Source organism: Scylla paramamosain, chromosome 3 (genome assembly GCF_035594125.1).
Source record: "Scylla paramamosain isolate STU-SP2022 chromosome 3, ASM3559412v1, whole genome shotgun sequence".
In the NCBI taxonomy this organism is placed as follows: Eukaryota; Metazoa; Arthropoda; class Malacostraca; order Decapoda; family Portunidae; genus Scylla; species Scylla paramamosain.
Genome location: NC_087153.1, coordinates 21,220,487 through 21,243,394, shown reverse-complemented (window position 1 = coordinate 21,243,394; position 22,908 = coordinate 21,220,487). Strand labels below are relative to the sequence as shown.

General features: G+C 34.0%; 1 long non-coding RNA gene across 1 annotated transcript; it reads left to right on the top strand.

Annotated features, from left to right (window-relative positions):
- The first annotated feature begins 19,426 nt into the window (after positions 1 to 19,426).
- On the top strand, positions 19,427 to 22,155 carry LOC135092729 (uncharacterized). Its single transcript, XR_010263045.1, has 2 exons — positions 19,427 to 19,971; positions 20,216 to 22,155. It is a non-coding gene; the product is annotated as an uncharacterized LOC135092729 (long non-coding RNA).
- Positions 22,156 to 22,908: the final 753 nt, after the last annotated feature.

The window sequence follows — 22,908 nt, the reverse complement described above, 5'->3', positions numbered from 1 at the left end:
AGTCCTTGGATTCCAATAGCCTGCGTGGGGAAAAATTAAAGCTCACTTGAGGTCAGGAAACTAACCTGATCATAGTGACGCAGACTGTTTGAAACACACACACACACACACACACACACACACACACACACACACACACACACATTTTTGTATTTATTATTTATTTATTTATTTTATTTATTCTAAATTTATTCTAAATATTATTCAAAATCGCTTTTGTTGCCACAAATCTTTATTGAGAAAAATAAATAAATAAATTAAAAATACGATTTTTATTTTTTTTATTTTTGTTATTCATCTTCATAGGTACCGAGAAGCCAATATTGTGGAAAAATTCTGGAAAATTATGTGAAATAAGAACATTATTAAAAAAGTTAATTTTAGCTTTTTTTTGGACTGTTATGTACCAAACCCTAAAGTGCATGCAAAGCCACCTATATTGGGATATTAAAAGACATTACCAGAAACTTGTCTTTTGAGTGTTTTTTCAGCATATTAAGCACCAAAACGATAAATAATATGGAGGTCACTCTATATATGGAATCCAAACAACATTACTGAAAATGTATCTTTTCGTTGTATTACGTAGAAAAACGCTAAAACGGATGCAAACAAACCAATATGAAGAAATAGAATAACATTACCAAAAAGGCATATTTTGAGTGTCTTTGAGTTTGTTACCTACAATAAACGAAAAAATGGATGCAAAGCACTCTATATTGCTAAACAAAAGGACATTACGGGAAACATGTATAATGAGTGTCTTATAGTTTCACAAGAACCTCAAGGCAAAAAACGCAAAAAACTCGTGTATATAGAGAAGTTTCTTAGATACCAAAATGCTGAAACTCATAAATAACACTCTTCATTGAGAAAATGAACAACCTTACCAAATGCGTGAATTTATAGAGTTTTTTTTTCACATTCTTAGTTACCAAAACCCCAAATAGCATGCGAATCTACGGTTATGTGGGAAAAAAAATAACATTACCAGAAGTGCCTTTTGAGATTTTTTTTTTTCAGCGTGTCAAGCAATAAATCACTAAAAAGCAGGGCAGTCACATTACATGGGAATAAAACCAACTTTTACCAAGAATTAGCCTTTAAGTGTTTTTGAGCTCCTTACGTACCAAAACGCTAAAACGCATGCAAAACACTCTTTATGGAGAAACAGAATAACATTATCAAAAACATGTGTTTTAAGTGTTTTTGATCATGTTACCTATAAAAACGCTTAAATATATGGAAATAACATTATGTTTTAGAAACGAAAAGACATTACGAGAAACGTAATATTTTTAAGTGAGTGTTTTTAAAGTTCCTTAAGTACCAAAACGTTAAAACCGACAAATAACACTCTTTATAGAGAAAAAGAAGAGATAAATAGATAAAAAAATAGATTTTTTTTCTTATTGATGTTCATAAGTACCGATATGCCAAAATTCAAGGAAATTATGCAGAAATAAGAACATTATCGAAAAAGTTCATTTTAGCTTTTTTTCGGAGTTATGCACCAAACCCTAAAGTATATGCAGAGCCACCTATATGGGGAAATTAAACGACTTTACAAGAAACCTGTCTTTTGAGTGTTTTTCGGCATGTTAGGCACCAAAACGTTAATTAATATGAAAGTCACTCTAGATGGAAATCCAAAACAAAATTACTAAAAACGTGTCTTTTCAAAGTTTTACATAATAAAGCGCTAAAACGGATGCAAACCAACCAATATGAAGAAATAGAATAACATTAACAAAAAGATATATTTTGAGTGTTTTTGAGCTTGTTACATAAAAAAAAAAAAACGCGAAAATGGATACAAAGCACTCTATATTAGGAAACAAAAGGACATAACGAGAAACGTGTATAATGAGTGTTTTATAGTTTCACAAGAATCACAAGGCAAAAAACGCAAAAACTCGTGTGTATGGAGAAGTTTCTAAGATACCAAAATGCTGAAACTAATGAATAACACTCTTAATTAAGAAACAGTACAACCTTACTACTTTGAGTGCTTTCCACATTCTTAGTTACCAAAACCCCAAATTGCACACGAAACTAGCTTTATGTGAGAAAAAAATGACATTACCAGAAAAGTGTCCCTTGAGTGTTTTTGAGCGAGTTAGGCAATAAAGCACTAAAAAGCAGGGCAATCACATTACATGGGAATAAAAACCAACTTTTACCAATACCTTGCCTGTAAGTGTTTTTGAGCTCATTACATACCAAAACGCTAAAACGCATGCAAAAAACTTTTTATGGAGAAACAGAATAACATTACCAAAAACATGTATTTTGAGTGTTTTTTTATCATGTTAACTATAAAAACGCCTAAATACATGCAAATAATCTTATGTTTGGTTAAAGAAAGGACAACGAGAAACGTGTAAAATGAGTGTTTTTAAGTTCCTTAAGTACCAAAAAGCTAAAACCCACAAATAACACTCTTTATTTAGAAAAAAAATAAAATAAATAAAAATAAATAAAACAATAGGGATTTTTTTTTTTTTTTGTTATTCATCTTCATAGGTAGAGAGATGCCAAAATTCTGGGAAAATTCAGTGCAATTATATGATAAAAGAATATTATAAAAAAAAAGTTAATTTTAGCTTTTTTTTTCGGACTTATGTACCAAACCATAAAGTGCTTGCAAAGCCTCCTATATGAGGAAATTAAACGACCTTACCAGAAATCTGCCTTTTGAGTGTTTTTCAGCATGTTAGGCACTAAAACGATAAATAATAAGGAATCCAAAACAAAATTACTGAAAACGTGTCTTCTCTGTGTTTTACGTAGAAAAACGCTAGAACGGATGCAAACCAACCAACATCAAGACATAGAAAAACTTTACCAAAAAGGTATATTTTGAGTGTTATTGAGCTTGTTACCTAAAAAAAAGCGCGAAAATTGATGCAAAGCACTCTATATTGGAAAAGAAAAGGACATTACAAAGAAAGTGTATAATAAGTGTTTTATAGTTCAAAAGAACCACAAGGCAAAAAACGCAAAAACTCGTGTATATGGAGAAGTTTCCTAGATACCAAAATGCTGAAACTCATGAATAACACTCTTAATTGAGAAACAGAACAACCTTACTAAATGCGTGTATTTTGAGTGCTTTTCACATTCTTAGTTACCAAAAACCCAAAATGCTTGCGAAACCAGCTTTATGTGGTAAAAAAAAATGACATTTTCAGAAAATTGTCTCTTGAGTGTTTTTGAGCGTGATAGGCAATAAAGCACTAAAAAGCAGGGCAATCACATTACATGGGAATAAAACCAATGTTTACCAAGAACTTGCCTTTAAGTGTTTTTGAGCTCCTTATATACCAAAACGCTAAAACGCATGGAAAACACACTTTATGGAGAAACAGAATAACATTACCAAAAACATGTATTTTGAGTGTTTTTGATCATGTTACCAATAAAACGCTTAAATACATGCTAAGAACCCTATTTGTGGGAAAGGAAAGGACATTACGAGAAACGTGTATTATGAGTGTTTTTTAAATTCATTAATTACCAAAAAGCTAAAACCCACAAATAACATTCTCTATTGAGAAAAAATAAATAAATAAATAAAAAAAAAATACGATATGTTTTTTTTCTTTCTTATTCATCTTCACAGGTACCGAGATGCCAAAATTCGGGCAAAATTCTGGAAATTTAGTGAAATAAGAACATGATAAAAAAAGTTAATTTTAGCTAAAAACCCATGCAAAGCAACCTATATGGGGAAATTAAATGCCTTTGCCAGAAAACTGTCTTATGAGTGTTTTTCAGCATGCTAGGCACCAAAACGATGAATAACATGGAAGTCACTCTATATGGGAATCCAAAACAAAATTAGTGAAAACATGTCTATTCGGTGTTTTACGTAGAAAAACGCTAAAATGGATGCAAACCAATCAATATGAAAAAATGGAATAACATTACCAAAAAATATATATTTTGAGTGTTTTTGAGCTTGTTACCTACAAAAAAGGTGAAAATTGATGCAAAGCACTCCCTATTGGGAAGCAAAAGGACATAACGAGAAACGTGTATAATGAGTGTCTTATTATTTTCGGGCAAAAGAACTTGTGGTTCAAAAGAACCAAAAGGCGAAAAACGCAAAAACTCGTGTATAGTAAGAATTTTTTTAGATACCAAAATGCTGAAACTCATGAATAACAATCTTAATTGAGAAATAGAACAACCTTACCAAATGTGTGTATTTTCAGTGTTTTACACATTATTAGCAAAATCTTAAAAAGTATGCTTTATGTGGAAAAAAAATGACATTACTAGAAGTGTCTTTTGAGTGTTTTTGAGCCTGTTAGGCAATAAAGCACTAAAAAGCAGTGCAATCACATTACATGGGAATAAAACGAACTTATACCAAGAACTTGCCATTATGTGTTTTTGAGCTCCTTACATACCAAAACGCAAAAACGCATGCAAAACACTCCTTTATGGAGAAGCTTAAAAATATTACAGAAAACATGTGTTTTAAGTGGTTTTGATCATGTTACCTATAAAAACGCTTAAATACATGCAAAGAATCCTAACTTTGAGAAACGAAAGGACATTACAAGAAACGTGTATTATGACTGTTTTTAAGTTCCTTAAGTACCAAAACGTTAAAACCCACAAATAACACTCTTTAAAGAGAAAAAATAAAAAATAACATTTTTTTAAAATTTTTAAAACATTTAAAAAAAATAGCATTTTTTTTTTATTGATTTTCATAGGTACCGAAATGCCAAAATTCTGCCAAAATTCAGGGAATTTATGTGGAAATAAGAACATTATAAAAAAAAGTTAATTATAGCTTTTCTTTCGGATTGTTATGTAACAAGCCATGAAGTGCATGCAAAGTCACCTATATGAGGAAATTAAACGACTTTACCAGAAACCTGTCTTTTCAATGTTTTTCAGCATGTTAAGCACCAAACCGATAAATAATATGGAAGTCAGTCAATATGTGAATCCAAAACAAAATTACTGAAAACGTGTCTTTTCAGTGTTTTACGTAGAAAAAAACGCTTAAACTAATGCAAACCAACGAATATGAAAAAATAGAATAACATTACCAAAAAGTGTTTTTGAGCTTTTTTCCTACAAAAAACGCGAAAATGGATGGAAAACACTCTATACTGGGAAGCAAAAGGACATTACGAGAAACGTGTATAATGAGCGTTTTATAGATTCACAAGAATCACAAGGCAAAAAATGCAAAAACTCGTGTATAGAGAGAAGTTTCTTACATACCAAAATGCTGAAATACATGAATAACATATTTAATTGAGAAACAGAACTACCTTACCAAATGTGTGTATTTTAAGTGTTTTTCACATTCTTAGTTACGAAAATCCAAAATTACATGCGAAACTAGCCTTATTTGGGAAAAAAAATGAAAATGGAATGGAAAACACTCTATACTGGGAAGCAAAAGGACATTACGAGAAACGTGTATAATGAGCGTTTTATAGATTCACAAGAATCACAAGGCAAAAAATGCAAAAACTCGTGTATAGAGAGAAGTTTCTTACATACCAAAATGCTGAAATACATGAATAACATATTTAATTGAGAAACAGAACTACCTTACCAAATGTGTGTATTTTAAGTGTTTTTCACATTCTTAGTTACGAAAATCCAAAATTACATGCGAAATTAGCCTTATTTGGGAAAAAAAATGACTTTATCAGAAAAGTGTCTTTTGAGTGTTTTTGAGCGTGATATGGAACAAAGCACTAAAAAGCAGAACAATCACATTATATGGGAATAAAACCAACTTTTACGAAGAACTTGCCTTTAAGTGTTTTTAACTCCTTACATACCAAAACGCTAAAACGCATGCAAAACACATTTTATGGAGAAACAGAATAACATTACCAAAAACATGTTTTTTGAGTGTTTGTGATCATGTTATCTATAAAAACGCTTAAATACATGCAAAGAACTTTATGTTTGGAAAACGAAAGGACATTACGAGAAACGTGAGCGTTTTTAAGTTCCTTAAGTACCAAAAACCTAAAACCCACAAATAACACTCTTTATAGAGAAAAAATAAATAAATAAAATATTTTTTTTTTTTTGTTATTCATTTTCATAGGTACTGAGATGCCAAAATTCTGGCAAGATTCTTTGGGAATCGAAAACAAAATTACTGAAAACGTGTGTTTTCGGTGTTTTACGTAGAAAAACGATAAAACGGATGAAAAACCAACCAATATGAAAAAATAGAATAACATTACCAAAAATGTATATTTTGAGTGTTTTTGAGCTTGTTACCTACAAAAAACGCGAAAATGGATGCAAAGCACTCCGTATTGGGACACAAAATGACATTACGAGAAACGTGTATAATGAGTGTCTTATTATTTTTGCCCAAAAGAACTTGTGGTTCACAAGAACCACAAGGCAAAAAACGCAAAAACCCGTGTATATAAAGAACTTTCTTAAATACCAAAATAATGAAACTCATGAATAACAATCTTAATTGAGAAACAGAACAACCTTAAAACCAACTTTTACCAAAAACTTGCCTTTAAGTGTTTTTTAACTCCATCCATACTAAAACGCTAAAACGCATGCAAAACAACCTTTATGGAAAAACAAAATAACATTACCAAAAAACATGAATTTTAAGTGTTTTTGATGATGTTACCTATGAAAACGCTTAAACACATGCAAAGAACCCCAAGTTTGTGAAACGAAAGGATATTACGAAAAATGTGTATTATGAGAGGTTTTAAGTTCCATAAGTACTGAAAAAGCTTCTGTCAAAATTCAGGGAAATTAAATAAAAAAAAATTATCAAAAAAAGAAATTTTAGCTATTTTTCCGGATTTATGTACCAAATCATGAAGTGCATGCAAAGCCACCTATATGGGAAAATTACACGACTTTTCCAGGTACCTGTCTTTTGAGTGTTTTTTTTTTTTTTTTTTAATTTCAACAATATTACTGATAACGTGTCTTTTAAGAGATTTACGAAGAAAAACGCTAAAATGGATGCAAACCAACCAATATGAAGAAATAGAATAACATTACCAAAAAGATATATTTTGAGAGTTTTTAAGCTTATTACCTACAAAAATGCAAAAATGGATGGAAAGCACTCTATATTAGGAAACAAAAGAACATTACGAGAAACGTCTGTAATGAGTGTTTTATAGTTTCACAAGAACCACAAGGCAATAAACGCAAAAACTCGTGTATATAAAGAAGTTTCTTACATACCAAAATGATGAAATGAATGAATAACACTTTTAATCGAGAAAGAGAAGTACCTTACCAAATTGTGTATTTTGAGTGTTTTTCACATTCTTAGTTACGAAAATGCCAAATTATATGCGAAACTAGCTTTATTTGGGAAAAAAAAAATTACATTTCTAGAAAAGTGTTTTTTGAGTGTTTTTGAGCGTGATATGCAACAAAGCACTAAAAAGCAGAACAATCACATTACATGGTAATAAAACCAACTTTTAGGAAGAACTTGCTTTTAAGTGTTTTTAATTCCTTACATACCAAAACGCTAAAACGCATGCAAAACACCCTTTATGGAGAAACAGAATAACATTACCAAAAACATGTATTTTGAGTGTTTTTGATCATGTTACCTATAGAAACGCTTAAAAACATGTAAAGAACCCTATGTTTGTATAACAAAAGGACATTACGAAAATCGTGTATTATGAGTGTTTTTAAGTTCCTTAAGTACCAAAAAGCTAAAACGCACAAATAACATTCTTTATACAGAAAAAATAAATAAATAAAAAAAAAATTATAAAAAAAAGTAACAAAAAGCTACAACTCAAAAATAACACTTTATAGAGAAAATTTTTTTTTTCGTTATTCATTTTCATAGCTACCGAGATACCATAATTCTGGAAAAATTCATGGAAATTTTGTAAAAAAAAAAAAATTATTACAAAAAAATAATTTTAGCTTTTTTCCGGAGTTATGTACCAAACCCTGAAGTGCATGCAAAGCAACCTATATGGGGAAATTACACGACTTTACCAGAAACCTGTCTTTTGTGTGTTTTTTGAGCAATTTCAACAATATTACTGAAAACGTGTCTTTTCAGTGATTTACGTAGAAAAACGCTAAAACGGATGGAAACCAACCAATATGAAGAAATAGGATAACATTAACAAATAGATTTATTGTGATGTGGTTTTGAGCTTGTTACCTAAAAAAAAATGGAAAAATGGATGGAAAGCACTCTATATTGGGAAAGAAAAGGACATTACGAGAAACGTGTATAATGAGTGTTTTATAGTTTCACAAGAACCACAAGGCAAAAAAATAAAAAACTCGTGCACATAGAGAAGTTTCTTACATACCAAAATGCTGAAACTCATGAATAACACTTTTAATTGAGATACAGAACTACCTAACCAAATGTGTGTATTAGAGAAATTTCTTACATACCAAAATGGTGAAACTCATGAATAACACTTTTAATTAAGAAACAAAACAACCTTACACCTGTATTTTGAGTGTTTTTCACATTCTTAGTTACCAAAACCCCAAATTTCATGCTAAACTAGCTCTATGTGGGAAAAAAATAATATTTCCTGAAAAGTGTCTTTCGAGTGTTTTTTTTAACGTGTTAGGCAACAAAGCACTAAAAAGCAGGGCAATATCATTACATGGGAATAAAACCAACTTTTACGAAAAACTTGCCTTTATTTGTTTTTGAGCTCATAAACCAAAATGCTAAAACGCATGGAAAACACCTTTTATGGACAAACGGAATAACATCACCAAAAACTTGTATTTTGAGTGTTTTTGATCGTTAACTATAAAAACGCTTAAATACATGCAAAGAACCTTATACTTGGGAAACGAAATGACATTACGAGAAACGTGTATTATGAGTGTTTTTAAGTTCTTTAAGTACCTAAAACCCACAAATAACACTCTTTATTTAGAAAAATAAATAAATAAAAATTAAAAAAATAGGATTTTTTTTTATACATCTTCATAGGTACCGAGATGCTAAAATTCTGGGAAAATTCAGGGCTATTATATGATAAAAGAAAATTATGAAAAAAAAGTTTATTTTAGCTTTTTTTCGGACTGTTATGTACCAAACCCTAAAAGTGCATGCAAATCCTCCTATATGGGGAAATTAAACGTCTTTGCCAGAAAACTGTCTGATGAGTGTTTTTCAGTATGTTAGGCACCATAACGATAAATAACATGCAAGTCACTCTATATGGGAATGCAAAACAAAATTACTGAAAACGTGTCTTTTCGGTGTTTTACGTAGAAAAACGCTAAAACGTATGCAAACCAACCAATAATAAGAAATAAAATAACATTACCAAAAAAGTATATTTTGAGTGTTTTTGAGCTTGTTACCTACAAAAAACGCGAAAAGGGATGCAAAGCACTCCCTATTGGGAAACAAAAGGACATTACGAGAAACGTGTATAATGAGTGTCTTTTTATTTTCGAGAAAAAGAACTTGTGGGTCACAAGAACCACAAGGGAAAAAACGCAAAAACTCTTGTATATAAAGAAGTTTCTTAGATACCAAAATGCTGAAACTCATGAATAATAATATTAATTGAGAAACAGAACAACCTTACCAAATGCGTGTATTTTGAGTTTTTTTCACATTCTTAGCAAAACCCCAAATAGCATGCGAAACTAGCTTTATGTGGAAAAAAAAAAATGACATTACCAGAAGTGTCTTTTGAGTGTTTTTGAATGTGTTAGGCAATAAAGCACTAAAAAGCAGGGCAATCACATTACATGGGAATAAAATCAACTTTTACCAAGAATTTGCCTTGAAGTGCTTTTTGACCCCCTTACATACCAAAACGCTAAAACGTATGCAAAACACTCCTTTATGGAGAAGCAGAATAACATTACTAAAAACATGTGTTTTAAATATTTTTGATCATGTTACCTATAAAAACGCTTAAATACATGCAAAGAACCCGATGTTTGGGAAACGAAAGGACATTACGAGAAACATGTATTATGACAGTTTTTAAGTTCCTTAAGTACCAAAACATTAAAACACACAAATAACACTCTTTATAGAGAAAAAAAATAGCATTTTTTTTTTTTGGTATTGATTTTCATAGGTACCAAGATGCCAAAAATCTTCCAAAATTCAGGGAATTTATGTGGAAAAAAAGAACATTATCAAAAAAGATAATAATAGCTTTTTTTCGGATTTTTATGTTCCAAATGCTAAAGTGCATTCAACCAATATAAGGAAGTTAAACGACTTTACCAGAAACCTGTGTTTTCAGTGTTGTTAGGCACCAACGCGCTAAATAATATGGAAGTCAGTCAATATGTGAATCCAAAACAAAATTACTGAAAACGTGTCTTTTCAGTGTTTTACGTAGAAAAACGCTAAAACCAACAAATATAAAGAAATAGAATAACATTACCAAAAAAGTGTTTTTCAGCTTCTTACCTACAAAAAGCGCGAAAATGGATGGAAAACACTCTACATTGGGAAGCAAAATGACATTACGAGAAATGTGTATAATGATTGTTTTATAGTTTCACAAGAACCACAAGGCAAAAAACGCAAAAACTCGTGTATATAGAGAAGTTTCTTACATATCAAAATGCTAAAACTCATGAATAACACTTTTAATTGAGAAATAGAACTACCTTACCAAATGTGTGTATTTTGAGACTTTTTCACATTTTTAGTTACGAAAATCCCAAATTACATGGGAATTTACCTTTATAAGGGAAAAAATTGACATTACCAGAAAAGAGTCTTTTGAGTATTTTTGAGCATTATTTGCAAGAAAGCACTAAAAAGCAGAACAATCACATTACATTGGAATAAAACCAAAATTTACGAAAAACTTGCCTTTAAGTGATTTTTTGACTTCTTATATACCAAGACGCTAAAAGGTATGCAAAACACCCTTTTATGGAGAAACAGAATAACATTACCAAAAATATGTATTTTGAGTGTTTTTGATCATGTTACCTATAAAAACGCTTAAATACATGCAAAGAACCCTATGTTTGTGAAACGAAAGGACATTACGAAAATCGTGTATTATGAGTATTTTTAAGATCCTTAAGTACCAAAAAGCTAAAACGCACAAATAACATTCTGTATACAGAATAAATAAATAAATAAAAAAAAAAATTTTTGTTATTCATCTTCATAGGTACCGAGATGCCAAAATTCTAAGAAAATTAAGGGAAATTATGTGAAAAAAAAAACATTATAAAAAAATAATTTTAGCTTTTTCCGGAGTTATGTACGAAACCCTATAGTGCATGCAAAGCCACCTATATAGGAAAATTACACAATTTTACAAGAAACCTGTCTGTGTGTTTTCCGTTATTTCAGCAATATTACTGAAAACGTGTCTTTTCAGTGATTTACGTAGAACGCTAAAACTGATGCAAACCAACCAATATTAAGAAAAAGAATAACATTACCAAAAAGTTGAGTGTTTTTGAGCTTGTTACCTACAAAAGATCGCAAAAATAAATGCAAAGCACTCTATATTGGGAAACAAAATGATATTACAAGAAACTTGTATAATGAATGTTTTAATAGTTTTCAATAACTATAAGGGAAAAAACGCAAAAACTCGTGTATATGGAGAAGTTCCTTAGATACCAAAATGCTGAAACTCATGAATAACACTCTTAATTGAGAAACAGAACAACCTTACTAGATGAGTGTATTTTCAGTGTTGTTTTTTCACATTCTTTCTTACCAAAACCCCAAATTACATGCAAAACTAGCTTTATGTGGAAAAAAAAAATGAAAATACTAGAAAAGTGTGTTATTAGTGTTTTTGAGCGTGTTAGGCAATACAGCACTGAAAAGCAGGGCAATCACATTACATGGGAATAAAACCAACATTTACCAAGAACTTGCCTTTAAGTGTTTTTGACCTCCTTACATACCAAAACGCTAAAACCCATGCAAAACACCCTTTATGGAGAAACAGAATAACATTATCATAAACATGTATTTTGAGTGTTTTTGAGGTTGTTACCAATAAAAATGCTTAAATACATGCAAAGAACCCTATGTTTGGGGAATGAAAAGACATTACGAGGAATGTGTATTGTGAGTGTTTATAAGTTCCTTAAGTACCAAAAAGCTAAAACCCACAAATAACACTCTTTACAGAGAAAAAAAAAATAAAATAAAATAAAATAGCATTTTTTTTTTGTTATTAATCTTCATAGGTACCGAGATGCCAAAATTCTGGCAAAATTCAGGGAAATTATGTGAAAAATGAATATCAAAAAAGTTAATTTTAGCTTTTTTTCACACTGTTATGTACCAAACCCTAAAGTGCATGTAGAGCCACCTATATGGGGAAATTAAATGAATTTACCAGAAACCTGTATTTTGCTTGTTTTTTTTTCAGTATCTTAGGCACCAAAACAATAAATAATATGGAAGTCACTCTGTATGGGAATTCAAAACAAAATTACTGAAAACGTGTCTTTTCAGTGTTTTACGTAGAAAAACAGTAAAACGAATGCAAATCAACCAATATCATGAAATAGAATAACATTACCAAAAAGGTATTTTTTGAGTGTTTTGAGCGAAAATGGATGCAAATCTCTCTATATTGGGAAACAAAAGGACATTATGAGAAACGTGTATAATGTGTGTTTTATAGTTTCACAAGAACCACAAGGCAAAAAACGCAAAAACTCGCGTATATGGAGAAGTTTTTTACATACCAAAATACTAAACTCATGAAGAACACTCTTAATTCAGAAAAAGAACAACCTTACCAAATGCGTGTATTTTTTAATGTTTTTCACATTATTTGTTTCCAAAACCCGAAATTACATGCGAAACTAGCTTTATGTGGGAAATAAATGACATTATCAGAAAAAGTGTCTTCTGAGTGTTTTTGAGCATGTTAGGCAATAAAGCACAAAAAAGCAAGGCAATGACATTACATGCGAATAAAACCAACATTTACCAAGAACTTGTCTTTAAGTGTTTTTGAGCTCCTTACATACCAAAAGCTAAAATGCATGCAACTAACACTCTTAATTATGAAAAAGAACAACCTTACTAAATGTGTGTATTTTGAGTGTTTTTCACAGTATTAGTTACCAAAACCCCAAATTCCATGCGAAACTAGCTTTATGTGTAAAAAAAATGACATTACCAGAAAAGTGTGTTTTGCAAGTTTTTGAGCGTGTTAGGCAATAAAGCGCTAAAAACGAGGGCAATCACAATACATGGGAATAAAACCCATTTTTACCAAGAACTTGCCTTTAAGTGTTTTTGAAATCCTTACATACCGAAACGCTAAAACGCATGCAAAACACCTTTTATGGAGAAACAGAATAACATTACCAAAAACATGTATTTTGAGTGTTTTTGATCATGTTTTCTATAAAAGGCTTAAATACATGCAAAGAACCATATGTTTGGGAAACGAAAGGACATTACGAGAAACGTGTATTATGAGTGTTTTTAGGTTCCTTAAGTACCAAAAAGCTAAAACCCACAAATAACACTCTTCATTTTGAAAAAAAAATAAATAAATAAATATATAAAAAAAGTTAGGATTTTTTTTTATTTATATTCATAGGTACCTAAATGACAAAATTCTGGGAAAATTCAGAGCAATTATATAATAAAAGAATATTATCAAAACAGTTAATTTTAGCTTTTTTTTTTCGGAGTGTTATGTACCAAAGCCTAAACTGCATGCAAAGCCTCCTATGTGAGGAAAAGAAACGACCTAATCAGAAATATGTGTTTTGAGTGCTTTTTAGCATGTTAGGCACCAAAACGATAAATAATAAGGAACTCACTCTATATGGGAATCCAAAACAAAATTACTAAAAACGTATCTTCTCAGTGTTTTACGTAGAAAACCGCTAAAACGGATGCAAATCAACCAATATCAAGAAATAGAAAAACATTACAAAAAGGTATGTTTTGAGTGTTTTTGAGCTTGTTACCTACAAAAAACGGGAAAATTGATGCAAAGCACTCTATATTAAGAAAAAAAAGGACATTGCAAGAAAAGTGGATAATGAGTGTTTTATAGTTCAAAAGAACAATAAGGCAAAAAACGCAAAAACTCTTGTATATGGAGAAGTTTCCTAGATACCAAAATGCTGAAACTCATGAATAACACTCTTAATTGAGAAACAGAACAACCTTACTAAATGCGTGTATTTTGAGTGCTTTTTACATTCTTAATTACCAAAACCCAAATTACATCTAAAAACAAGCTTTATATGAGAAAAATATGACATTACCAGAAAAATGTCTTTTGAGTGTTTTTGAGGGTGATAGGCAATAAAGCACTAAAAAGGAGGGCAATCACATTACATAGGAATAAAACCAATTTTTACAAAAAACTTGCTTTTAAGTGTATTTGAGCTCCTTACATAACAAAACGCTAAAACGCATGCAAAACACTTCTTTATGGAGAAGCAGAATAACATTACCAACAACATGTGTTTTAAGTGTTTTTGATCGTGTTATCTATAAAAACGCTTAAATACATGGAAAGAACCCTATATTTATGAAACGAAAGGACATAACGAGAAACGTGTATTATGTGTGTGTTTAACTTCCTTAAGTACCAAAACGTTAAAACCCAAAAAATAACAATGTTTATATAGAGAAAAAAAATAAATCAATAAATAAAAAATAACATTTTTTTTTATTGATGTTCATAGTTACCAAGATGCCAAAATTCTGCCAAAATTCAAGGAAATTATGTGGAAAAAAGAACATTATCGAAAAAAGTTAATTTTAGCTTTTTTTTCTGAGTTTTGTACCAAACCCTAAAGTGTGTGCAAAGCCATCTATATGGGAAAATTAAGCGACTTTAATAGAAACCTGTCTTTTGAGTGTTTTTTTCCGCATGTTAGGCAAGAAAACGATAAATAATATGAAAGTCACTCTATATGAAAATCCAAAACTAAATTACTGAAAACATGTCTTTTCAAAGTTTAACGTAGAAAAACGGTACAACGGATGCAAACAAACCAATATGAAGAAATAGAATAACATTACCAAAAAGGTATATTTTGAGTGTTTTTGAGCTTGTTACATAAAAAAAAAAAAATCACGAAAATGGATGCAAAGTACTCTATATTAGGAAAAAAAAAAAGAAAGGACATAACGAGAAACGTGTATAATCAGTGTTTCATAGTTTCACAAGAATCACAAGGCAAAAAACGCAAAAACTCGTGTGTATGGAAAAGTTTCTAAGATACCAAAATGCTGAAACTCATGAATAACACTTTTAATTAAGAAACAGAACAACCTTACTAAATGCGTTTATTTTGAGTGTTTTTCACACTCTTAGTTACCAAAACCCCAAATTCCATGCGAAACTAGCTTTATGTGTGAAAAAAAAAAATGACATTACCAGAAAAGTAACTTTTGAGGGTTTTTGAGCGTGTTAGCCAATAAAGCACTAAAAATCAAAGCAATCACATCACATGTGAATAAAACCAACTTTTACTAAAAACTTGCCTTTAAGAGTTTTTGAGATTCTTACATACGGAAATGCTAAAACGCAGGTAAAAAACCTTTTATGGAGAAACAGAATAACATTACTAAAAACGTATTTTCAGTGTTTTTAACCATGTTATCTATAAAAACGCTTAAATACACGCAAATAACCTAATGTTTGGGAAACGAAAGGACATTACGAGAAACGTGTATTATGAGTGTTTTTAAGTTCCTTAAGTAACAAAAAGCTAAAACCCACAAATAACACTCTTTATTTAGAAAAAATAAATAAAGAAAAAAATCAAAAATTCGGATTTTCTTTTTTTTTTTTTTTTTGTTATTCATCTTCATAGGTACTGAGAGGCCAAAATTCTGAGAAAATTCACAGCAATTATATGATAAAAGAATTTTATCAAAAAAGTTAATTTTAGCTTTTTTTCGGACTTTTATATACCAAACCCTAAAATGCATGCAAAGCCTCCTATACGAGGAAATTCAACGACCTTACCAGAAATCTGTCCTTTGAGTGTTTTTCTGCATGTTAGGCACCAAAACAATAAATAATAAGGAACTCACTGTATATGGGAATCCAAAACGAAATTACTGAAAACGTATCTTCTCAGTGTTTTACGTAGAAAAACGCAAAAAACTTGTGTATATAAAGAAGTTTCTTAGGTACCAAAATGCTGAAACTCATGAATAACAATCTTAATACAGAAACAGAACAACCTTACCAATTGCGTGTATTTTGAGTCTTTTTCACATTCTTAGCAAAACCCCAAATAGCTTGCGAAACTAGCTTCATGTGGGAAAAAAATGACATTACCAAAAGTGTCTTTTGAATATTTTTGAGCGTGTTAGGCAATAAAGCAATAAAAAGCAGGGCAATCACATTACATGGGAATAAAACCAACTTTTACCAATAACTTGCCTTAAAGTGTTTTTGACCTCCTTACATACCAAAACGCTAAAACGCATGTAAAACACTCCTTAATGAAGAAGCAGAATAATATTACCAAAAACATGTATTTTAAGTGTTTTTGATCATGTTACCTATAAAAACGCTTAAATACATGCAAAGAACTTTATGTTTGGGAAACGAAACGACATAACGAGAAACGTGTATTATATGTGTTTTTAAGTTCCTTAAGTACCAAAACGTTAAAACCCACAAATAACACTCTTTATAGAGAAAAATTAAATAAATAAATAAATAAAAAAATAGCATTTTTTTTTTGTTATTGATGAAGATCCTAAAATTCTCCCAAAATTCAAGGAAATTATGTGGAAAAAAGATCATTATTGAAAAAGTTAATGTATGTATAATGTAATGTATTTATGTACCAAACCTTAAAGTGTATGCAAAGCCATCTATATCGGGAAATTAAACGACTTTACAAGAAACCTGTGTTTTGAGTGTTTTTCCGCATGTTAGGGACCAAAACGATAAATAATATAAAAGTCACTATATATGAAAATCCAAAACAAAATTACTGAAAATGAGTCCTTTCAAAGTTTTACGTAGAAAAACGCTAAAACGGATGGAAACCAACCAATATGAAGAAATAGAATATCATTACCAAAAAGGTATATTTTGAGTGTTTTTAAGCTTGTTACATGAAAAAAAAACAAGAAAATGGATGCAGAGCACTATATATTAGGAAAAAAAAGGACATAACGTGAAACGTGTATGTGTGTTTCATAGATTCACAAGAATCACAAGGCAAAAAACGCAAAACCTCGCGTGTATGGAAAATTTTCTGAGATACCAAAATGCTGTAACTCATGAATAACACTCTTAATTAAGAAACAGAACAACTTTACTAAATGTGTGTATTATGAGTGTTTTTCACGTTTTTAGTTACCAAAACCCCAAATTCCATGTGAAACTAGCTTTATGTGTGAAAAAAATGACATTACCAGAAAAGTGTCTTTAGAGGGTTTTTGAGCGTGTTAGGCAATAAAGCACTAAAAAGCAGTGCAATCATATTAAATGGAAATAAAACCAAATTTTACCAAGAAATTGCCTTTAAGTGTTTTTGGGCTCTTTACATACCAAAACGCTAAAACGCTCTTTTCTAGCAGCTGTCATTTAGGATTAGGAATATCTACTGGATGGGGTTCTGTCCCTTGGTAGTAAGGAGTGCTGAGTATTATTAACCTACAGTTTTAGCCACAAATATTGCTGATCATTAGTTATATTATGGTGTGGTGTGGTAGTGATGTCAGGCTGCAGTGGTGAAATGTTTTCTTGATGTGGTGGTGGTTACACAAAGGTAGTGAGAGATAATGAATGGTACAGTGATACACACAAGGTACAGTCGGCTTCAAAATGAAACGCACCTTCTTTACCTCTATTTCCACCAATATTTCTAGCCTCTTACCATGTCAACTCCAAGTTTATTAGGAGGCGTAAATATGATTGGTTGGAAGTCTGAAGCTTCCTGTACATGCGGTAAAGGTAATAATGTGAATGACTTGTGATGATGAGGGGAGAAAGGTGGCGATAGATGAGGATGATGCTGATATTATTCAGTGAGTGAAAAAAGGTTGACGCATGGTGCTGGAGGTGGCGGGGGGTGTGAGAGTGACAGTGATGGAGGAGCAGAGGTGATGTGATTGTCAATGATGGGTGCTGGAGTGATGGAGGTCACGGGAGGTTGGATAATGGCGTGATGATTAGTGATGGGAGTAATGGATATGACGTTGTGAGGGAATGATGATTAATGATGGGAAGTGATGTGTGCTGACAGCCTATTTTTCTTTAGGGCAATATGGGCTTCGGTTCCCTCCCATTGCTTCCTTGCAACCCTGTCTCCTTTCTCATTTACTGAGTTTCACATATTACCGTTATTGGTAATTTAAATTTTCTTTACTCTGAGTTGTGACCTTCGTTCTTTCACTCAATTCAGAGTATCGAATGATAATTTTTACGTAATGAAAAAACAAATTTTCAAAATTCTTATCACTGCAGTCTCTCTCTCTCTCTCTCTCTCTCTCTCTCTCTCTCTCTCTCTCTCTCTCTCTCTCGGTATTGTCGATTAAATAAGTCTTTGGTTAGCGGCCTGGCTGGGTAACAAGTCATGTTAGGCTGAGAAAACTAGCAATGATAGGGAAAGAGGTGGGGAAAGAAATCGATTTAAAGTAAGTCTTTGGTAAGCGGCTGTGGTTCGTAAACTCTGTTTGAGAGGACAGACTAGGTCCCAGGGGAGGAGAAGAGGGAAAGAGAAAAGAATGACGGTGTAAGTGCTCTGTACAGAGGATGGAAGGTGAAGCAGAGAATCGACAATACTGAGAGAGAGAGAGAGAGAGAGAGAGAGAGAGAGAGAGAGAGAGAGAGAGAGAGAGAGAGAGAGAGAGAGAGAGAGAGAGAGAGAGAGAGAGAGAGAGAGAGAGAGAGAGAGAGAGAGAGCCAACACGTTTCCTGCTTTTCGTTCTTCCTTTGTGTTCCCCGCCAGTCATTACTAGCATCACAGCAACACAACCGGGGGCGTGGTCGTGCTGCTTTTAAATTCCACCGAAAATGCACCGAGGAGACGCGGGAATGTAGGGAAATTGTTTGTTATTTTTGTTAATATTTCTCTCTCTCTCTCTCTCTCTCTCTCTCTCTCTCTCTCTCTCTCTCTCTCTCTCTCTCTCTCTCCTCTCTCTCTCTCTCTCTCTCTCTCTCTCTCTCTCTCTCTCTCTCTCTCTCTCTCTCTCTCTCCTCTCCTCTCCTCTCTTTCCCTCTCTCTCCTCTCCCTCTCTCTCTCTCTCTCTCTCTCTCTCTCTCTCTCTCTCTCTCTCTCTCTCTCTCTTTCTCTCTCTCTCTCTCTCTCTCTCAGTATTGTCGATTCTCTGCTTCACCTTCCATCCTCTGTACAGAGCACTTACACCGTCATTCTTTTCTCTCTCCCTCTTCTCCTCCCCTGGGACCTAGTCTGTCCTCTCAAACAATGTTTACGAACCACAGCCGCTTGCTTACCAAAGACTTACTTAAAATCGATTTCTTTCCCCACCTCTTTCCCTATCATTGCTAGTTTTCTCAGCCTAACATGACTTGTTACCCAGCCAGGCGTGTGAGCGGTGTTGTGATCGTCGCCTAGAGGTGTCCATGTTCCGGGAGTCGCTGCCCTTCCAGTCCCCCTCCGCTGTCTGTCTGAGCAACCTGGGTGAAGAGCGGCGGACGCCGCGTTCCATGTTAATGTTTGCTGACCAGCCGTCCTCTCTTATTTTCTCAGTCCTAGCGAGGTGAAGGAGGGACGCTTGCTTCTGCGGCAAACAGAAGCAATCCGCGAGGACGACAGGAAGGTGCGAACGTTTGAGGTGGATGAAAATAATTAATTAATTGCTCAATATGTTGCTGACGAGCAGTCTTCAACGTTCGCACCGTGTCGTCCTCGTGGGTTGCCATCTTAAACGTTTAACATTCACCACTTTATCAGAAGCCGCCTCCTTTACTAACCAGTAGGGACTGGAGAGGCAAAGAGGACGGGGCTGATCAGCAAACGGATGGAGAAACCAAGAGTGTATGTATGGATAAGTAGTATGGGTTTGTTAGTTCAGCTTGTGAAAACTTTGTAGTATGCAACGTAATATTATAGCAGGGTAATGGGCAGGGGGAACAGGTTAAGTTCAAGTTGCCTTTAATGTGAAAACCATAATATGAAGTGAGGTGGAGTTTTATTTCGTGCGCAATTTACAGTAGTAATTAATTATTCACAAAATTCTCCTCGCGAATTCTCAGTTATTCGCTGCTCTCACGCTTCCCAGATACCATCTCGTGTCTCCAACCCTACGGGGTGGTTGTAAGCACCGAGCAGAATCAGGGAGCCAAGACGCAAGTATGGGGATAGCCCGCGAATGCCCGGCGATGTCTTTAGTACGAAAACTCTGGGAGGGTGAAGAGGCACGTGGCATTCAGCGGGTGAGAACTCGCATGTTGCTGGAAGACAAGTAAGTGTTGCAACTATGGACATCTACCACCAGAGCGGTAGCCGGCCATTACGAATTACCCACACCATTTTGAGATGCAGAACCGGATCTGCCAAACAACAACAACGAGATGGCGCAGAAACGCTTGAAGGGACAGACGACGCCTCGCTAGGGATTCGGACTTCAGACGACGATATGCAGGAGAGAGAGAACAATTGCTGTTAAAGAGCGATGCCAGCGTCTGAACGTGAAGGACCACGAGGAGTAACCTGGTGCCTGCCTCACCATCCACTCATGAACCCAAACAAACCTGAGAAAGTGAAGGCTTTGTTTGCGCAGCGAAGTACAACAACGTTTCCCTCAAAGACTGAGTGATGCAGGTTCCTGACCTAAATAGCAAACTGGTGGGTGCCCTTCTGCGTTTCCGAAGTGAACGGATTGCCGCGATGGCTGATGTGAAGGCAATGTTTCTCATCAAGCTGGCGTGACCCCTCTTCACCGAGACTCCTTAAGAGATTCCTTTGGTGGAAAGATGGGGACCTAAGGAGGGTACGGCGCGCCTACCGAATGACGGGTATGTCTTTTCGGGTGTGTATGGAGTCCCTCCTGTGCTGCTTACTCATTGCAACGAACTTTGACCGACTGTGAGGAAGAATATCGCATAGCTAGTAGTTACTGAACATGAAGGGGCTTGTACGTGGACAACTTACTTCTTTCAGTACCCTCCACCGAAAAGGCCTCCAGATTTACTCGCGATCTTCGGCTCACAAAGAGAGGATTTCTGCTAAGTGGGTTAGTTAGTAGTAACCATAAGGAGACATAGTACAGTACTGTGTCCTACAGAGAGAGACAGGAATAAGAATAGATCTGAGTAAGGACGCACTGGCTACAAAACGGGATCTGGAAAGGGATCAGTCAATCAACTAGCTGTGAGGGGAGTACTGAGGGTGAGCAGCTCCGTTCATGACCCTCTTGGACTGGTCAGTCCTGTAATGATTAAGGCGAAGGCGATGATCTTTCAGGACGAGTGCAGCCGATAAGGAAGGATGGATGACCCCCTCCTAAATCACCACAGGTCCTAATTGGTTGGCTTGGCTGGAGGAGTTACCAGGACTGACGGTCTTTCAAGTTCCCCGATGCTACAGGCGGGAGGACATGGGAGATGTTTTATCACTTACCAACTGCATCATTTCAGATCAAACAGGCTGAGATGGTGATATTAAGAGTTGTTCAAACCACAACGTGCAAAGAGGAGATGAACATCCTAAAGTCAAAGTCAAAGAAAAAAAACTACAGAGGAAACATTCGATCTGTCGAGTGGAACCCTTCATGGGTGAGGGTGGATTTTATACTCCATGTGGACGGCTGGACCACGCACCGTTGCCTGCTACAAGTCGGTATCCCATTTCCATGCTCATACGGAGAGAGATCATCATATCACAAAATTGATTCTACAAGAGTGCATGAGGACTTTACTTGACAGTTCACGCAGGATGGGAGCATGTTACGTCACACTTACTGGATTCCACATACACCACCTGCCTGAGTACCGAGAGTAACCCCCATGCTGGCACCATTCTCGTCAGCTGGAGTGGATTGCTTCAGACCGTTCTTGGTCAAAGTGGAAAGAAGCAGAGTGAGTGAGTGGGGATGCCTCCACGTGCATGACTACACACATAAGAACATAAGAAATAAGGGAAGCTGCAAGAAGCGACCAGGCTTACACGTGGCAGTCCCTGTATGAAATATACCTACCTATTTTCTATTTATTATCCCAATCCATCCATAAACCTGTCTAATCTTCTCTTAAAGCTCTCTAGTGTCCTAGCACTAACGTTGTTAAACTTGATTTACCGAGTCCGTTCCACTCATCTACCACTCTGAGAACCAAACCTAAACCTAAATTTTTCAAGCTTGAACCCATTATTTCTTGTTCTCTACCCTGGTTGCTGATCCTAACAATTTTGCTTATACCACTTAAAAAGACTTACTTTTTAATAAAAGTATCAGGTCCCCTCTTAAAATAACATCTTTCTAAAGAATGTAAATTTAACAGCTTCAATCTCGCTTCGTAAGGAATACTCCTCATCCCCTGTATCCTTTTAGTCATTCTCCTCTGTACTGATCTATATAAAATACATCTTTCTAAAGAATGTAAATTTAACACAGCTTCAATCTCGCCTCGTAAGGAATACTCCTCATCCCCTGTATCCTTTTAGTCATTCTCCTCTGTACTGATCTATATATGTCTAATAGAGACCTATATCACAGCGTAGTCTACATGAGGTCTGACCAGCGAGCGCCAAGTATAAAACTTTAATATCACTTCCGGCCTTCTACTTTTAACACTCCTAAAAATGAATCCTAGTACCCTATTTCACCTGTTTCTCAAGACGGAGTTCAGAGCTATATAACTCCTAAATCTTATCTAAATCTGCCTGCAAGGCGATGGCATCCGATTCTGACCTAATCTTACCTATCTGTGTCAACCGCAAATTTACTAACATCACTACTAATTCCACTATCCAAGT